This window comes from Ixodes scapularis, unplaced genomic scaffold (assembly GCF_016920785.2).
Source record: "Ixodes scapularis isolate PalLabHiFi unplaced genomic scaffold, ASM1692078v2 PGA_scaffold5__190_contigs__length_132052651, whole genome shotgun sequence".
In the NCBI taxonomy this organism is placed as follows: Eukaryota; Metazoa; Arthropoda; class Arachnida; order Ixodida; family Ixodidae; genus Ixodes; species Ixodes scapularis.
In genome coordinates this window covers 51,589,121-51,609,824 of record NW_024609880.1, presented here as the reverse complement: position 1 = coordinate 51,609,824, position 20,704 = coordinate 51,589,121, and positions in this window count along the sequence as shown.

The following is a 20,704-nucleotide window of genomic DNA, read 5'->3' as shown; positions in this document are numbered from 1 at the left end:
TCATGACATTTTTTTTCTTTTGTTCCTGTGTTACTGATATTAAACATTTGATACAATATCTCTGCGATTTCTCTCTGTCCTTGTTAGACACGCTAACGTGGGACGCTATTTGAAGGCTCGTCCCCTTATAAGACCTCTAGAATATGCATGTTAAGACCGAATGTCCAATATATTGGACATTAATTGGCATCAATTCTAATGACAATTTTAAAATAAAATATTTTTTTATATCTTCCCTATATCATATAAAGCTATCCCTGTAAATTTGACAAGAATCCGCAATAAAAAGTTTTCCCAGGTCTCAGACTACATTAAATTACTCGTATATACAGGGTGTCACAAAAGAAAATTTACACGATCTTTTTTACCGCAAAAATAAACTAGGAATCGCCGCATGCTCATTCTCCGCCCAAAGGTAGAGCTAGAGGTCACAACCAGATGCCAAAGTTTCAGCCCGATCCGATAACTTAATAAAAAGTTATAAATGATTTTCTGAAAAGTTCAATGGGAAAATGGAGCCCATTTTTGCCCGTTTTCGGTTTCTGGTGCCATAAAGCCCCTTGTGTTCAAATACTCCGTCGGCCGCCATTTTCCCATTGAAATTTTCAGAAAATCAGTTATAACTTTTGATTAAGTTATCGGATCGGGCTGAAACTTTGCCATCTGGTTGTGACCTCTAGCGCTACCTTTAGGCGGAAAATGAGCGTTCGGCGATTCCTAGTTTATTTTTGCGGTAAAAAAGACCGTGTAAATTTTCTTTTGTGACACCCTGTACTTCGCTGTGGAAGATCAAAGTGGCCAGACTGAATTTCGGAAAGGGTCTATTAGACCCTTTCCGAAATTCAGTCTGGCCACTTTGATCACTATCATCATCATCTGGAAAATGGCATATGCGCCATACCAATGGAGGCTTTCTATTTACTGATGAAGGAACATGTTTAAGATACTCCTAAGCTGAGGATTCGAGGCCTATACATTCTAGACGTTAGCACGTTGCGAAACCGGAATTGAATGCAAGCGCTGCGTAAGTGTTCATTTCTCTAATTCGAGCCCAGTGAACCTGTTAGTGGCACAAAATCGACTTCGAAGCCCCTTGACTTATAGAACTTTATCAAGGCGTCTGTCTGGGTTGGCGCTTCGTTCTGACTGGTTGCATCGTTGTAAGAAGCGACACTGGAAGAGATGATCCAGAAAAACCTGTATAGCGAAAAGTTTATTCTAGTCTGCCGTTGACATGCAAAAGTGACGGTGCCCGATAAAATACTGCAGGCTACGGGTTAATTGCCGCCATTCGTATGGCAAAAGTTAAACCGCCATTTCAGCCACCAGAGGGCACTGAATTTCGGAAAGGGTCTATTAAAACACCCCACCGTCTTCGTCCTCGTTCTCTCGAGGCGGCAAGGTGATGGCCTGTGAGTAGCCAGCTGTATTTAACCGGACAAGCTCTAACCAAGTTATTGCAGCCCACCATAGCCAAGTCTAGCCAAATTCCCCCATACCCACACCGTTGCCTACCCAGATAGCTGTACTGCCAGAACTAGCCGGTATCTCTTTTTCTAAGCCGCTAGACGGCGTCGTCGGCGCCGCAATTCTCAAGATGGCGGCGCCTTTAAAGAAAAGGTCTATATATACACATTGACGTCATTACTGTTCATGTGACCCGACAACCGCTCATCTGAGTGAATGCCGGGTCATGTGATCACCAATAGTGTTTATCGTTACTTATCATCCCTCCCTCCATCATCCCTCTCTGTATGTCCCCTTGTTAGTTCGTGTTTCGTCTAAATTTTTCTGCTTTCCACAATAACAGAAGAGGGCTCACCTTTGCGCGTAGGCTCGGGACGCTGGTCAAGCTTAACAAAGTCGGCTTGCCACTGGCGATGGCTGTGCTCTATCTGAAGCAACTCACTTGTGGGCCGCGCACAGCCGTGATTGACGCCACGACCTCCTCAACACTTACGCCCACGTCACCCGGAGCACTCAATCGCATCGGCGCTGTCGCCTGATGCGGTTGCTCGTCGTCCCACAGGTGGCCCAATTTCTCGGATGTTGAAATCGTGCTAGAAAAGCTCGGGGTAATAAGCATGTGAGCGCCCGGTGCGGGCGGAAACGGTTTATGAGTGGTTTGCTTTCGCCCCGTCATTTAACACTTTTAGCTGAGTTGGATATTTTAGAGCGCAGCTCTTAGGCGCCCGTTTTTGGGATGAGCGGCGTCGGAGTCGGCGTCACCGTCGGCGTCGGTGTAACCGCGCTAAATTTAGCGGGAAAATTTATGTCACGCGACCTCAACATCAATTCGATTCCCCACTAAATTTCGCCGGGAATATGACGTCACATGACCTGGTGTTATGTCACATGTTAACAAGTTCAGTTTCCCCACTAGATTTAGCGGGAAAATTGACGCCACGGGACCTCTACAGCAAATGAATTCCCGCTAAATTTAGCGGAAAAATAGACGTCACGTGACCTCAACACCAATCCAGTTTCCCCGCTAAAGTTAGCGGGGAAAATGACGTCACATGACTTGATATCACGTCACCTATGAACAAATTGAATTTCTCCGCTAGATTTAGCGGAAAAATTGACGTCCTCTGAGGAGGAGGGGGAGGTACGAAGGAGGAGGCGAGGAGGAGGGAAGATGAGGAGGAGGATAAAGAAAGGAGGAGGAGGAGCGGAGAGGGGGATGAGGACCAAGAAAGGAGGAGAAAAAGGGGGGAAGGACGAGGAGCAGAGGAGGACGGGAGGAGGAGAAAGTACGGAGGAAGAGGAGGAAAATGCCTTCCCCTCCGTACTCTCTCCTCCTGCACCTCAAGAGCTGCGCTCTAATTTCGCGTTACAGAGATTTGTGGATGTCTAATTTTTTGTCCTCATGTCCCCTTCTGGAGCGCAGCTCTTAGGCGCCCGTTTCCGGGTTTCGCTGCGTTCGGCGTCGCCGACAGTTGACGTTGCGCGCGACCTCAACACCAATTCAGTATCTCCGCTAAATTTAGCGGAGAAAATGACGTGATATCACTTGGAAGGGGGGAAGAGGAGGGCATAACCTCCCCTCCGTACTCTCCCCTCCTCCTTTAGAAGAGTTTAGCTCTAATTTCGTGTTACAGAGATGTCTAAACATCTTTACTTTTTTTATTTCTCTTCCACGTTAACGCAGCAAACGCTGAACCACGAGCAGAACATCGAGAGCCCGTCTCAAACCATGGGGAGCGTTTTCAATTTAATGGCGGACACCTCCTGCGGCAATCGGTCGCAAATGCGCATGCGATGCGTTTTTACTTGGCTTGGAGGAAGGCAGGCGGAAAGGCGGAGACACTAGCAGACAATAAACGATTTCGGCACCTGCTCGCAGCTCGCGCTGCAAACGTGGCCCATAAACCACGTGACTCCTATCGAAAAATGGGAAACTTTCTGTTATACAGGCTCTCTAGCAGAACAGCTGAGATGCACCGCCACCTTTCGGCAGTAATGACAACCAGCACAGTTTCTAGGCGGGCGCTGTTGCCCATTTACGGATCCGCGAATTTCCGGTCAAATAAGAGGAAGAAGAGTCTCCACCATAGCACCGCTTCTTGTAACGTTCATGGAATATTTCATGACTAGTTCTCCAGTTGGTTAGATTAAGAACCTGCTAGTGAGAGATTAGTCGAAGATTCTTTATTGCTCCTGTAAGACAACCGATCCCCTTTTATCTGTAGACTAGCACAACATATGGACCTCGCTAAATCTTCAACTTCGTGATTTCCGTAGAACTTCATCCTCCCAAGCCTTTTGAAATCAACAGATTCTGGAAGCCTGCCAGAACGGACCGACCGGACGCCTCTTGGGAGCCAAGAGACGGGTTGTGTTTGTAAGCAGGAAAAATAGTCTATAGAGGGAGAACGTTGTTTTTCGTTTTTGACACACCCTGTGGCTGCCTGGGTAGTTGCTGCGCAACATATTTTCTGCCTTTGCAACGAGTATGTATTTTTTTTGCATGCACGCGGCGGCGGCTGATCTATTACACAGAAGAGAGCTACCGCGCATTTTGGTAACTCACTCCACGGTCCAGTAAACAAAGATGGAAGAACGCTGAAGGCGTCTATTGGAATGGTTTGACTACAGCGTGCCTGAAACAAAAATATACTTTTTTCTTTTTTTTTCAGAAATAAATTACGCTTTGCCGAACGCTCATTTTCCGCCCAAGAGTAGTGCTAGCTGTACGAACTAAAGTCACAGGATCCCGAGCAAGTAGCGCCCTTGCCTTCCCTGCCTGCTAGCCGGAGACAAACAAATATCAACATACAAACGATCAAACCTCGCAAGGTGATTGGCTAATCTGTCTCAGTTTCCATGGCGATCGTTATTTTGTTCCATTCAAGTCTTTGAAGCTACGAAATGGTCCTTCTGAACCAGTCGCGCCAATATCGATATGAAGCATCAACAGCATCAACGCACTGAAAGCCTTCCCAGCCAATATCAGCGTCTTTGGCACTGCGAATACAAAAAACTTATCAATCATGCTTATCTCTAACTGCGCGTATTCACACGCGTAGCGTGTTGGCGACACGTTATCACTGGCATCAAACGATGCCCCCTTGCCAGTTGCTTCAGCCTGCACATTATGGTGACGTCACAAGAAAGAAAAAAAAAGGAAATAAAAAGGGACGGAACGTTGTTTCCAAAAGATGTGGCGGCACGTGACAGGAAGATGTCGAGCGTTGACTGCGTTTCTAAAAAAACACTATTCTGCATATGATTTCTGGATTGAAATAGAGCTGCAAAATTTTAACTACTCAACATTTGGGATTTTAAAATGTGATTGTCGCATCTCTTTGGGGAGAGAGTGTTCGTCTGCTTCTTTACGGCTCCGATATACATCGACGTTGAGGGCAGCGAACTCAGCGTAGCGCAGAACGTGCGCCTTTATTTGGCCGGCGAGCAGGAACCCGATATCTGCAACAAAGCAGGATCTCTGTCCGCTGTGCTAAGTCGCGTTTGCTACGCTCGGCGTCGGAGTATAAAAGAGCCTGTGGTGTCAAAGCTGCTGCTAGCAGTTGAGGACTGTATGCACAACACATTATCGTTAAACCCAAAGGCCTCACACGAGGAAGGCCCATCACCGAGAAAACAAGGCAAGGGCAGTATAGTATATGGATTATGGAGAGCCGGAATCTTGTTGTTCGACATGTGGGACGGCAAACGAACATATTTCAAGCGTACAATTTCTAAGTATCGATGTGTACCATACAACCGTTCTGGCTATCGGCTTGGTGATAACCAGAAGGGGTTTGTTTTTGGGTGTTTCCTATGTCAGTTGATACAAGGATAGTCCAGGTCATATTATGTATATTTTTATAAAATATACTCTATATGGAAGTTATGTCCTTGGGAGATGCACTCAGCTAGATTCAGGGTGCGGCCGTAGAGGCTAACGTAATGAGCGCGCCTAAAAAAATTCGAATTTTACATACTTGAAATTGGGCACGCGCAGGGATGGCTAATCCAGGGTTTAGAAGGCTCAAATGAACCGGGCCTTCCTTTTGAAGAAAGCACCCAGAAACCACGGCACTAGAAAAAAAAAAAAAGGCGGTTGTTGTAATTTAAGTTCCAAGACAGAAGAACGTAACTCGATCTCAGTAAGAGATTAACTATGATGGCAACAAACAAACTTTCCCAATTGAGTCAATTAATGGTTCCATACATACGGGGTGTTATATTCTTATATTTACGGGTTTGTTCAGAAAAAAAACCAATGCGGTCTATGCAGGTCAATTATAACTTATACTCCCAGAGGGACAAACTGTAGGTGGTTAATCGTCACGTTAAGTCATAATTAATAACAATTTGTCAATTATTTTTCTAACTGTTGAAGATGAACATGATTTCAATTAGAAACTCGCTACTAGATTAGTAATTATTTGGAAATACCTTGAGCGAGCGGGAAACGCAGTAGTACTCTAAAGTTGCGTGCAACAGGCACGAGGCTAACAGTGAGAAAATGCTGATAAGAAATGAAAAATGCACGCCGGCGCGTTATCGCACCAGTAGCAATCTTAGTTTGCTCCCGCTGCGCGATTGTTAACTTTAGCGCTCGCCCGTGCTTTCAACGTGCACCAAGTCTTCCTAAAATTGACTCAATTAGTGGTTCTCAATCACGCTTAGCCATTTTGTAATAGGAACCATATGTAAATATTTACTAATCAAGTTTATTAACACATTTTAGTTCATTATGTAAAATGCTGGATAATTCTCATCGATCATCACAAGCCAAGATAAAGGAAGAGAAGAAAAGAAGAAGCAAACTCACTTGAAGCCAAGCGTGTTCCTCAGGAAGGCGCCGTGTGGCACACTAGACAAATGACACTAAAGGCGAAGTGCACTCCGTTGAAGTGCACTAAATGAGCCTGTCTGACCAGGGTATTACCGCGAAATTCAGAAAGCTCACTCAAGCTACACTGAAACTGAAGGGCCCCTCCACTTCCTTGAGGAAGCCGCGAGGGCCGGCGCTGGCCAATCGCGAGGACGGATCCGCCGTCGCGATTGGCCAGCGCCGGCCCTCGCGCCTTCCTCGAGGAAGTGGAGGGGCCCTTCAGTTTCAGTGTAATTTGAGTGAGGTTTCTGAATTCGGCGGTTAGTCCTTACGGCCGCACCCTGTGCAGTGGCGGATCCAAGGGGGGGGGGGGGGGGGCGGTGGGGGCGATCGACCCCCCCAAACGCCTCGCCAGGCCACCCCCCCCCCCCCCCCCCCCCCCCCCGGGGTTCTTCGTCAGCTCGAAGAAAAAACGTAAGCAATCGACGCGAGAAACAAAAGAATAAAACAGCGGTGGGTGGACGCGCCTGCTGGGCACTTCCAAAGTGGGGTTTATCTCCGTCAAGGTCACGGTACGTCTTCCCGACAGGGACGGCGCCGGGAGTTTCGAAGTGGAGAGACAGTGGGGAGGCGCACCAAATATCAGGGTCCTCGACTGCAGGCACAATTCCAAACAAGGCCAGCACGTCGAGCACGGCGGAAAAATACCTTCAACATTTCTAATCCCCTTTCTCTCTCTCTCTCTCTGTCTCCCTCTCTCTCTTTGGGGGTTGTCTGCGAAAAATTTGTGCCCTGAAAGCTCCCAAACGGAGACGATTCCTCAAGGGTAGCGGATTATCCTTCCTCTCTAGCGGCCGCCTTTTCATCACTTTTCGTTTGATGGTTTCTTTGTGGTTCTGGGCTTGTCTTTTGGCATGTCTTTTTTGGCTTGCTTTGAGATGCTGTCGCCCACGGGCTCACTAAAGGTATCTTATTGGCACTGTGTGCTCATTGCAAAAGGAAGTGCGGAGGAGACGTACCGGGAGGAGAAGTTCCAGGGGGGGGGGGGGGGGGGGGTGCAGCTTGTACAACCAGGTGACCAATTGCTTTTTTTCTCAACTGAGAGAGGAGGCAAATGCTCTAGGTACAGTGTAGTCTGGGTCTAAGCTTCTCCTGAAGATGCTCCTGACTTCCCCACGACCTTGGCTTAAACATAAGCCCGCTTTCGTCCTCGCCTCCATCCCTCACTGAAGATCAGCGCCGCAGCGCGGAATACAGAAAGAAGCCGACGAGCGCCAGAAGGGGGAGATGTTTCCTCTAATCGGCTTCATACTGCCTGCGGTACGACTTCTCGTGGCGGGAAGCTAATAAAAGAAAGATAAACGGTACGAGCACTCTAAAGGCTGGAGGCTGCTTACACGGGGTCCTCAAGCATTTATTTGTATACAATGCCGTTTCAACTTAGGGTGGCGGGACATATTTTAGGAAAGGCGCCCGCTACCCCCCGTCTCCCCTTGGGGCCGTCTTTTCCAGTTAAATTCGGCTTCTGTGGATTGACGGCAGAGCTTTCGCGCGGCTTTGCGGGAGCGAATATGTGTGTGTCGAACGGACTTGGGGAAAACGAGCCCTTTCAAAGATGCAGCTATACATAAATTAAATACACACCTGTGCCCGTTCGAGTGAACACCGACTCCAAAACATCCATGCTGCAGTCGTGATCGGCCTTTAGCCCAGTTGAGATTCGCCGACCTTACAGCCGCTCTGCCCTATCATATCTCTGCACCCGTCCTCTCGACCCTGACGAATGAGCTAACTAGCCAGAAACAAGTAAGTGTTCCTTTGATATAGAAAATATCCAGACGAAGTGCAATTGAATATAATTTTGAAGGATCCATTGCTGGTTTAAGGTCTTGTCTAAGTTCAAAAGTTATAGTTGCCGAACTGCAACATGCTTTCAAAAATATTCAACAATTATTCGCTTTCGTTCTCTCGAGTTGCATCCAGAACACGTGAGAACACGAGTTTGGATTGGCAATGCCGCATGTGGACATTCCAAATATACGGCGAACAACCGACGAACATTGCATGGCAGCGTTCGTTTCGCTCGCTGCGTCAACAGTGTTTTCACGCCGCGAGAAGCGTTGAAGCCACCGGGCCATTTTTGTAGCTTCTTTGCAACGTACTCACTCCGCTGATTTAAGCCGCTCATCCCGTTGCCGCAGCAGTTGAGCACTAGCTTCAACCAGAATGTCTGCCAAGGCAATGTTTTTAAGCTGCCCTAAATCGACTGCTCACGAAGTGTCGGTCTGAAACCCAAGTTTCAGAAAAGATAGTGTCACCACAATTCTTGATATACTTACCTCTAGCGTGGTCACCCGAAAGGTTTTAATTCAAAGAGTTCATCCCCGACAGGTAAACCGATACAAAAGCTCTCAAGATCTATATTAGGTTATCAGAGTTAAGTAAAAACGATACCTCCACAAAAAATATAAACACACCCCGCCTCCCCCCCCCCCCCCCCCCCCCCCCGCCGTTTCACACCGAGGAAACGCCCCCCTAAAATGGAGGTCCGGATCCGCCCCTGACCCTGTGTATATATATACCAGGGTCGTGCCTCACAAAATGCGGGGCAAATGGCTTTTGTGAAAAGTACTTATCGCACAGAAAAAGAGCTGATGTGATATTGGTCCCTACCAAAGAAGAAATGAAGGTAAAAACACTGTATGATTTATCTCGGTAATAATTACATTTAGTAATCAACTTTATAATCAATAAAAGGAACATTGTCATTACAATTAGAAACATGGCGGGCATAATCGGGGAATATTAAATTCACCGACATTATCAAGATATAATATATGCCCAGTGTATTATTTCAATTCGAAAAAAAGAACTTACTCAATTTACACGCGTTTTGAAATAAGAGAGAGAGCAAGGGGGGGGGGGGGGGGGGGGGTCTAAGATGGCAACGCAAGGAAACAAATATAAAGCTAACCTGGGGACAGAATGATATTTTACACCCTACACTAGAGCAGCACCGCTGTGCAGCTTTTGTGGGTTCTAGAAATTACCTCTTTGGAGCCGACGCCGTGCGGCAAAGTCCCTATAACGAGCACAAGCCAGCTCAATTTGACTGCAGGTTTGTTTTCGTTTGTCTATGATACTAAATGTTTTGCCGCAGGTCCTATGATACTAAATGTTTTTCCGTCACAAGTGAGTTCAAGTCATTGTAAACGGTAAATGAGAGTTTTAAAAAACGAGTTCTTTCAATATTGACGTGCAATTTTGCCAGATTTATGTAAATCAGCTGCATCTCTGAATTAATAAGAAAACTACAATTATGCGTAAGCATACATTTTTATATTATTGTAAAGTAAATATAAAGGTGCTAAATCTGATAGATTTTACGCCGTTTTATAGGAAATGATGTGTTGGTATATGTTTTGTGAATGTTTCTCTAATCCGAGTTTACATGAAGTGTCTCGTAGCCCTCCCCCCCCCCCTTTTTTTTTCAGTGGAATATTAAATATTCTGTGTATATGTTGTAAACTTTTCATTAACTAAAAATAAAATATTCTTACTACGTGCACGCTTCGGTGTGAAATTGACGGTTGTACGAAATACCGCAGTGAAACCTTGCCAATCTCAATGCTTCGAGCTTCGAAATTTTATATCCCGGGAGAAAATTAACTACAGCGTTCGCATATAGCCGAATGCTCTTCCCAAAGACACGGCTCTCGCCTATACTTTTACATAGCTATAAGAAAATATGACCCGAATCATCATTGTGCAAAGTGAGGTGAATACACCCCGTAGTTCATTCAGACCCTCATTGTATAGACTAGCAAATTTTAGAGCAGAGCTCTTAGGCGCCCGTTTCCGGCTTGAGCGGCGTCGGCGTCGGCGTCGCCGTCACCGCGAGCCCCCCCCCCCGCCCCCCCCCCCCCCGAGGACCTCGGGACTCGAGAGGACCCCCCCCCCCCCCCCGAGAGGTCACGTGACCCCCCCCCCCCCCCGAGGTTACGTGACCCCCCCCTCCGAGGTCACGTGACCCCCCTCTCAGTACCTTTCCCTCCTCCTCCTCAAGAGCTGCGCTCGGATTTGGCGTTACAGAGTTGTAAACGGCTTTCACTTTTTTAGTTTGTAAGTACCTTTAATTCTGACGCGCAAGTGTATGCATTGCACCCCAGGTTTAAAGTTAAAAACTGTAGAGCACACAGCATCATATCGATTCCTCGATTTAAAGTATTCGGACAAAATCTTTAGTCGACCGTATCCGACATAAACTTGAGTGAAATCATTCCTAGATTTACAGTGCCGTGGAAAAACCTCTTTAGCCTAAACATGCGCATGTATATACTGCGTACCCACCGCTGAAAGGAACCCAGCCGGCGCTGAACGGGTAAAAAAATATTAATCATGCTTGAGGTCATAACTGCTTGACATCCGCTTTGAGCACGCGAGAACACAGGGACCTAGGGACGTTGAATCACGGTTGAAACATAAATCGCTTAAAAAAAAGGCTGCGTGTGTACAGCATCGCAGGAAACGAGGTGAAATATGAGTTCTGACTGAGATTACACAGGAAGTTAACCGGAAATATGAAGCCTTTACTGCGTACTTGGATTGGAGAGCGTTGACACCAAGCTTAGGCAGAAAAACATACAAACTGCTTAGAGCAATTAAATGCAAAGGTACAAGCGAGCTGGACAAGAATGGTGAAAATAATCCCTGGAGAAGGGGAAGTGGGACAAAGGACAAACATGAAACTCCAAACACAGCTAGGTTAGCTCAGTTGGTAGAGCACTCCACCTGTAATGGAGAGGCCCCGGGTTCGATAACCGGACCAGGCGGATTTTTTCGGTCACGCACCTGTCACCTAGCTGTGTTTGGAGATTTGTGTTTGTCCTTTGCCCCACTTCCCCTTCTCCAGGGATTATTTTCATCATACAAACTGCGCGTGTCGAAAAAAAATGGCTTCGACATTCTTGACTAGTGCTAAGGCTGAGTTAAATCGTTTTATTGACGGCGCGTTTTCGTGCAGTAAGCGTCACACACAGGTATAAAAGAAGATCATGTCTTTGGGAGATGACAATTTTTGCGCCATCTCGTTCAAGTGCCGAATAAGTTGTGGCCAGACTTCTCCTTTACGCCGCTTTCTTTTTTTGTTTATATTATTTATTCCATAATACTTTGAAGGCATTAGAGGGCGTTACACAAGAGATGGGAACCTATGATTTTCAATATAAAAACAGTAATACAAACCCGTGAGCAGCGATAACTAAAATTCAAATAAACACTCACAGAAAAATAAAGGGCACGTTATTAACATGCTAAGACTCAGCATCGTTTGCATGGGAATCTAAATGTTCACGCAGTAGCTTTTTTTTTAAATACGTCCACATTGTTAGTTGTAACTATTTTGTCAGCAGAAGCATTCCATTCTAATATTGTCAAAGGGAGAAAAGAATTGGCGTAGGAGGTAGGTGGAGGCAAATATAGGTTCTATTTTACAGCTGTTGTCTAGTCTTGGGAAAAACGAAATGGGACGTGGGAGTAAAATTCTTCTAAGCATAAGGTTGAGGTGGTTGATCTTGTAAAACTGAGTTAAAAGAACTATTTTCCGCCTTAACGCGAGCTCAGGAAGATTCGTTCGCTCTCGCTAACCAGAAACACTAGTGTAAAAATAATAATGAGAAAAAATAAATCTCAGACCTCGGTTTTGCACACTTTCTAACTCGTTTAGGGAGTTTTGCCACGGGGACCATATGGATTTAGCGTACCCTAGCTCTAAGCGGACTAAATTTAGGTGCGCAATCTGTTCCCTTTGTTTTTTTTGTTTTTTATTTATTTTTTTTTTTTTTTGGGGGGGGGGTCTTAAGTTCCTTTGTAGAAAACCCAGTGTGCTATACGCATTACCGACTATGTGATTAATATGAGTAGCCCATGTTAAACCGCTTGTTATATGGAGACTAAGATATTAGTAGGTTGAAGCACTACTGAGTACTGTGTCGTTAATATTGTAGGTGTAAAAGGATAGTGACGAAATACGAGAAAAGGTTAGCACTTTGCATTTATCTAAGTTCAGGGACACCTGCCACTGGTCCCGACCTGTGCTCGTTACTTTAAAAAAATGTAATAGATTACAATTACAAATTACCGAGCCTAAAATGTAATGGATTACCGTTACAAATTATTTTCGCTGAAAAGTAACGGCTGACTTTATTGGTTACGTTACAAATTACTTTCACGTTACTTTTTTCGGTACGCTTCTTCAGAAAACAATAGACGCTTTCAGCGCGCGCCAGATTGAGCCGCCATAGCCGACCTTCTCTTGTCTTACCCAGGGGGGCTATGTTGCGCTTTTTGCACTCCCAGGAGACTAGGGAGAGGGAAGTGACGTCAATGACACAGCAAACGCAGATTGGGTGTTCATTTCGTTTTCTTCTGTCAACATCCAATCTGCATTTGCTGTGTCGTTGACGTCACTTCCCTCTTCCAAGTCTGCTGGGAGTGCAAAAAGCGCAACATAGCACTCCAGATGCCGAGCCACTGAAGCGGGCGTCGACCAGCCTCCACAAAGGCCTATGCTGGGGAGAAGGACACAGTAATACTTAAAATGGCAATAACCTGTCCTGCTCTCCCAATGATGAAGTGGAAGGAACGGAATAAGGGGGAACAAAAACTGAAGGTCGGTTATGGCGGCGCCCATGCACAGCTGCCTGAAAGCGTCTATAGCGTGAGCAGCGACGCGAACCTGTGTGTGAATGTGCGCCAACTTCAGCAAGCTGACTGCGGGCGCGTGAGCAGGACCCAGCTCGTGTGTCGTGACGGCGGGGCGCGAGAGCCGCATGAGCGCAGGGTTGGATCGGACGTTCTGCCGAGCGGTCGGTTCTCCTGGGACCTTTTCAGAGCACGCTGAGACACCTCAATAAACCTCCTCACAAAATGGTGGAGGTGCTTGGTAAAATGGAGCTACGCAGCGGCGTTCGGGGTACCGTCGCGGCAGCCAACGCCACACCGCCAATGGATCCCTGGGACAACATGTAGCTTCCAGTTCTAAGCCACCCACCGAAGGTCAGACAGGGTCCCTTTTGTTCAACTGCTGGACCCATCTGGCATCGTTCGTTGCGCCAACGGGACCCGCAAGTTTTTACCGGTCTTGGCGAGGAATACATTGAGGAATGGCTCGACATTTACAACACAGTCAGCACTTACAACCGATGGGACTGTTCGATGGAGCTAGTAAACATCATTTTTTTTTTTTTTACGGACGTAGCAAAAACATGATTCCTAAACCACGAACATGAATGGCAGTCGTGGGAAACTTTCACAGCTCGTGCAAGAGAGGTATTTTGGAAAACCAGCAAATTGTTCGTGTAGTTTCGGAGCGTCGACTGAATACGCGAATTCAACAACCGGGCGAAACCTACACGTCATACATAGAAGACGTCCTGACTCTCTGCCGAAGGGTAAGCGACCAGATGACTGAAGGTGAAAGAGTTCGTCACCTCCTGAAAGGAACCTCCGAAGAAGCCTTCTGGTTGTTTTTGATACCGCTTGCTGCGGATGTTAGATCTGTTGTAGACGGCTGCAAATGCCTCCAAAAATCTCGCCAACAGCGTGTTCTCTACGCTGGTTATTCATCAATCCCTCAAGTGCCAATGTGTCAAGGACCGCGCTCCAATGTGCTCCAACACAAGAGGACATGCGTTCTCTCATCCGCGAAATAGTCCGTGACGAACTGAGACAATTTCTTGCTGCGCCTTCGCCCTCCCTATCGAGACAAGCTCCGCTGCAAGACATGATACGTGAAGAATTACGGCAGGCTATCACTCTTCCTTCTCCGCCACAGCTTCTGCAGCCGGAAGCATCCCTTTCTTATGCACAAGTGCTATCAAGACCAGTTGAAGCGTGACCAACCCAGGCTGAGCCAACAGTTCTTGTTTCAGTGGCATCACTCGTTGATTCTCGCTTCCGCTGTCCTCAGCAAAGGTCTTGGAGAACATATAACAGTGGACCGACACATTTCTACTGTGAGTAATAGGAGATATTGCCCACTTCTGCCGAACGTGTCGAAGTGACGAAAAACGACCGTTGTACAAAACGTCTCGCTACACGTACGATGACGAAAGACCGTCGTACCAGACATCAAGACGCAGATTTGATGAGTTACCACGTTCATCAAGTGACCGGAGCAACAATTTCGACTCCGAGCCTCACGCAATACCTAGACCACAATACACCCAATCCCAGTCCTTCTCGCCTCCCCGTCGACGTTTCTCGTCGCCCATAGGTCCCCCGACAGCTCGGTCACGATCGTCTACGGGAAACTAAGTTGTGCAGCTTCCGAAGGTGAAACTGCCGCAGTTGACACCTCAAGCAAGCCTCTACATCCAGGAAACTACATTAACATTATCATTGACGGACATCATTTGTCAGCTCTTCTCGATACCGGTGCGGCCGTCTCAGTTATGCGCGAGGATGTTTGCAGAAGACTTCGTAAAGTACGCACACCGGCACGTGGCCTCCTTCATGGTGCGGGTGCCGACATTATCTGTCCATCATCTCTATGTACAGCTCGAGTTTTTATTAAAGCGCAGCTCTTAGGCGCCCGTTTCCGGCTTAAGCGGCGTCGCCGTCGCCGTCGCCGTCGGCTAAGTCGGCGTAACCGCGCGGTGCATTATGGGTAAATTTCCCCGCTAAATCTAGCGGAAAAATTTCCCCACTAAATTTAGCGAAATATTTTCCCCGCTAAATCTAGCGGAAAAATTTCCCCGCTAATCTAGCGAAAAAATTTCCCCGCTAAATCTAGCGGAAAAATTTCCTCACTAAATCTAGCGGAAAAATTTCCCCGCTAAATCTAGCGGAAAAATTTCCCCGCTAAATCTAGGGGAAAAATTTCCCCGCTAAATCTAGCGGAAAAATTTCCCCGCTAAATCTAGCGGAAAAATTTCCCCGCTAAATTTAGCGGAAAAATTTCCCCGCTAAATCTAGCGGAAAATTTTTCCCGCTATGTCTAGCGGAAAAATTTCCCCGCTAAATCTAGCGGAATAATTTCCCCGCTATAACTAGCGGAAAAATTTCCCCGCTAAATCTACGGAATAATTTCCCTGCTAAATCTAGCGGAAAAATTTTCCTGCTAAATCCAGCGGAAAAATTTCCCCACTAAATCTAGCGGAAACATTTACCCGCTAAATCTAGCGAAAAAATTTCCCCGCTAAATCTAGCGGAAACATTTCCCCGCTAAATCTAGCGGAAAAATTTCTCTTCAGGTCAGGTGACAACCCGAGGTCACGTGACCCCCGTGGTCACGTGACACCCCCAGGTCACGTGACCCCCACGTGACCTTGGCGAGGGGGTCGTGACCCCTCCAAGGTCGCGTGAGCACCCCTCCCCCCTGATAACACGTGAACCTCAGTACCCTTCCCTCCTCCTCCTCAAGAGCTGCGCTCTAATTCGGCGTTACAGAGAGTTGTAAACGGCTTTCATTTTGGAAACGTCCGTTACCACATTTAATTCGTTGTTTTACCCCAGTGTGTGGCAGAGGTCATTCTGGGACGGGATTTCCTTAGGTTCGGCAATGCAGTAATTGATTGCGAACCTTACGAAATTCACCTTTTGGAAGACTTGTTTCAAGAGAACGACATGTATGTTGATCCCATCAAGTTATGTTCGGCATCTAAGTTTGAGTCGCCTCCATCTTCTAGAAATCTAGTCGAAGTCTATCCCTCCGCAGATCTAACAGGTGATGTTTTAGTTGAACCACTACGCACTCCCCTAATGGCTAAGGGATTGTTGCTGCCCTACACAATTACTACTATTACGAACGGCACCGGTGGGCTGGCTTTAGATAACGCGAACCCACACTTGGTCGTTCTTCCTAGAGGCCATTCGTTAGGAACAGCAGCCATACTGAGTTCATTAGAAGTAACCCAATGTGTCACCTCCTTTCAAATACAGGCTAAGGCACCCTCTAACGCCATCGACACACCGTTCGCTAAAACTATGTCGCCTTCGTTGTCAGATGACCAAAAAGAGCAACTTCTTTGTCTTCTTCGCACTTTTCAGAACGCGTTCGATTCTACTCCAACTGATTACGGCAAATGCTCAACTACTGAACATCGTATTTACACAAACTAACGACATCGTCTGACACCGACCATACAGAGTGTCTTTGGCCGAACGTAAAACCATCAAAATTCATGTGACTGATATGCTAGCGAAAATAATTATTCGACCATCCTCTAGCTCCTGGTCGTCTCCCGTTATTTTAATATAGAAAAAGCATGACTTCGGGGGGGGGGGGGGGGGGGGGTCACGTGACCTAGGGGAGGGGGCCACGTGATCTCGGGGGGTCACGTGACCTGGGGTGGTCACGTTACCTTGGGAGGGGTCACGTGACCTCGGGGGGTCACGTGACGTGGGGTGACCTGCGGGGGTCTCGTGACCTTGGGGTGACCTTGGTTACGCCGACGGCGACGCCGCTCAAGCCGGAAACGGGCGCCTAAGAGCTGCGCTCTAAAACGATAAGAGATTTTGGTTCTGCGTTGATTACAGCCGCCTGAACAAGCTAACGCGTAAGGACGTTTATCCAATACCCCGCATAAATGGCGCCCTTGATTCGCTATCGGGTGCCTCATTTTTTTCATCGCTAGGCATGCGTTCTGGTTATTGGCAAATACCAAAGGCTGAGCAGGACAAATAAAAAAACAGCATTCGCCACACCGGACGGACTATATGAATTTAACGTTATGCCTTTTGGTTTATGTAATGCTCCAGCCAAGTTTGAACGAATGATTAATTCGGTATTCCGTGGTCTAAGGTGGAAAACGTGTCTCTTTTACTTTCACAATGTTATCATATTCTCCACAAGTCTTAAGGAACACCTCCTTCGTCTCTTTGAAGTTCTTCCGTGCCTTCGAGACGCTGGTCTCAAACTAAACACACAAAAATGTATTTTTGCGGCGCAAGAAGTCGAGGTCCTTGGTCACACCGTGAATAGACTGGATGTGCGTCCAGATGCTGACAAACTTTGTGCTGTAATGAATTTCCCAATACCACAGACCTCAAAGCAACTCCAAAGCTTCCTTGGTTTATGTTCTTATTTTCGCCGTTTCATTCGTGGGTTCACAAAAAATGCCAGTCCTCTTCACGAGCTATTACAGAAAGGTGTCCCATTTCATTGGTCAGCGGAGTGTCAAGATGCATTTACGTCATTACAGGCTTCACTTACAACACCCCCATCCTCCGTCATTTTGACTATTCTGCGGAAACCATTATTTATACTGACGCCAGCGGTTTTGGTATTGGAGCTGTCTCATTAGAACGGACCGAACAATCCACACCTGAACGAGTTATAGCTTATGTTAGTCGGACACTCACGAAACCGGAAAGAAACTATTCCACAACGGAACGCGAGGCTCTCGCTGTCGTATGGACCGTTGTAAAATTTTGACATTATCTTTACGGACGCAAGTTCGAAGACGTAACTGACCACCATGCGCTTTGTTGGTTGCTCTCTCAAAGGAACCCCTCGGGCCGTCTTGCACGCTGGGCTCTCAAACTTCAAGAGCAGGACTTTCATGTTGTCTACAAGAGTGGTCCTAAACACCAAGATGCAGACGCTCTATTACGCTCTCCGCTTTCGTCTGATCATGTCAATACGATACTGCCAGAAAAGGAGACAACCGAAACAATTGCCCCGATTTCCTACCACAACTTATCAGTCGACCAGCGCACTGACCTGTCGATACACCGCATCTTGACTCACATTGACGGCACCAATCCATCAAATGACCGCCCCTTCATCAATCGCGCACAAATCTTTGCAGTTTTTGAAGGAATACTCTTCCGACGCAGTTATGACCTTAACACTCGCCGGTGGTTGCTTGTCATCCCACGCCCGCTCCGAACAGAAATATTACAGAGTCTCCACAATGACCCTACTGCCGGTCATTTGGGATTCCTGAAGACGTATACTAGAGTAAAAAATATAATCTTTTGGCCCGGTCTTTGCCGCACTGTATTTAAGTACGTCAGAAGCTGCCAGCAATGTCAACTCCACAAACAGTCGACTTCATCGCCCGCTGGACTACTACAACCACTGACTTCACCCCATTTGCCATTCGAGGTTGTGGGATTCGACCTCTTGGGGCCTCTTCCTCTTTCCACAACTTCGAATCGCTGGATAATAGTGGCCATCGACCATCTGACTCGCTATATCGAGACCAAAGCATTTCCCGATGCATCATCGGAAGAAATTGCGAATTTTTTACTACACCAGGGCCCATTTTCTCGAACGCGAACCGTGGTTTAAAGTTAACTATTGTCCCTAGAAGGAGGAATTCTAGGTCACGTGACTTGGAGAGCAGGGGCGCCGAGGGAGGAGCAGTACCTAGAAGCAAAATGGCCGTGGCGTCGCTCAACGAGGGCTAATAATTCTGCTTGGTTCTGCTGAACATTCATTTCGATCCGGCTGTTATATTAATGACGCACCATCAACCTATCAGCACGTCAAGCAAAGCGGTAGTTCAGAGGGACTACTAAACTAACCGACGGCAGCATTCCGCGAACGCATCACTCTTCAGCAGTCCGGGATCCAAGACATATGACGGTACATGAGCCTTGCAAGTGTTTTTATGGTGAGTAAAAAAATGTTTTGCGAACGAGTGTTGGTGTATATTTATTCTAACACGCTTAATTTGTTACACTATGCATGCCAACTCGTGAGCAGCGATTACTTTGCGGAGAAAGGGGGTTATCTACGATAAAGTCTTCGTTCCTGGATAGCTAGGTTCGACATTGTACATGTTCCTTTTTTTAGCACACGGAAGTGACGTCATCACGTCTGATTGGTTGGAAGCAAAAGTGACGTAATATCCCTAGAAAAATGTGGGCGGAGTCGGCAAAACTGGGCGGAGTCGGCTACCGGACGTGACAACAAAATGACGTTTCGTTTTGTACCGAGTACGTTTCAAAAGGTACTTGCTCGGAACTAGGTGTCATTGGCAGCATGTTTTCGGCGGCGAGGCGTCGCCGTCTCGTCAATTCGACTTTTTCTTTAATAGAGCTTTTTTTTTCGCCGGAATGCATTCCGCGATGCATTCGAGCTCCCGGAGGAGATCTTTCGGAAGCAATACCGCCTGCCCAAGATCGTGGTGCGGTGGTTGTGCGACGAACTTCGCGAGGAACCGGAGGTGAGGAGAGTGCGTACCTCGTGGACGGTCATGACTGTGGAGCTTCAAGTGTTGTGTGCACTGCGCTCCTACGGCACGGGGAGCTTCCAAGGCATGGTGGCGAGCGACGAACACGTAGCGCGGGACCAAAAGACAGTCAGCGTTGCGGTCCGCGCCGTGTCCGTCGCTATCGTGCGTCGTCTCGGGGTCCAGCGTGGCTGGATCCACTTCCCCGAGACGCCGAGCGAGAGGTTCGACGCGGAGAAGGGCTTCAGGCTGCTCGGCAGGATACCCGGCGTCATCGGTTGCGTGGACGGGACCATGGTCTCCATCGTCGGCCCGTCCAAGAACGACCCCACCGTCACGAAGGCGGCGTACTGGTGCCGCAAGTACTTCTACGCCTCAACGTGATGGTGGTAAGTACACTCATGTTACGTTGTCAGAACGCGCCACAAATCTCTAGAAAAAAAAACAAAAACGTATTGCCGATACGGTTTAAGTATGCCGTTTTATGACTGCGGGTTGTGGGGTCTCACGACTGCGCGAGCGTGTGCTCTACATAGCATGTGAGCCGTGAGACGCTTCTCGCAAAAATAATACTTGTCTGTTAAAACTTCCGTAAAAAAAACAAAAAAAAACATTATTTTTGTTTTAAGCTATCTTGCAAGTTGTACCTTGCATCCAGGAAGGTGTGTTGACATGCATATGTCAGACAAAATAACTTAAAAGGTCCTGAAATTGCGACTGCTTTGTGAACCATAAGTACAATCTACTACTTGTGGATTCAGGTAATTACATGTCAATATCTCTCTCACTTTCAGGTGTGTGACGCCGACTGCCGGATAATGTGCATCGACCCACGGTATCCCGGGTCGGTGCACGACTCCTTCGTGTGGCAATTTTCCTGGCTCCGAAACCAACTCGAGCAAGGGCAGCTGCCACGCGACGGCCGGTTCCTGCTTGGTGAACATACTAAATTCATTCCTTACGCACACGGTGGCTCCCACTGCTTGAAAGCCACAGTACCACACGTACCGTGCCTGTTGTGAGGCACACAGACACAGTTGCTGGAACTCCTTGAAGTGAGACAACACCCAAAGTTTGGCCATTAATCTATGTTTATGTCCACATAACTCTCACACTCTGCAGGCTACGAAAGCCACACTACACCAATCTCGCGACAGTGATAGACTGCGCAAGGCATGCGACCGCAGTGCGAGTCGCTGTCCGGTTCGGCCTACTCGCTGTTACTGTCTGCCTG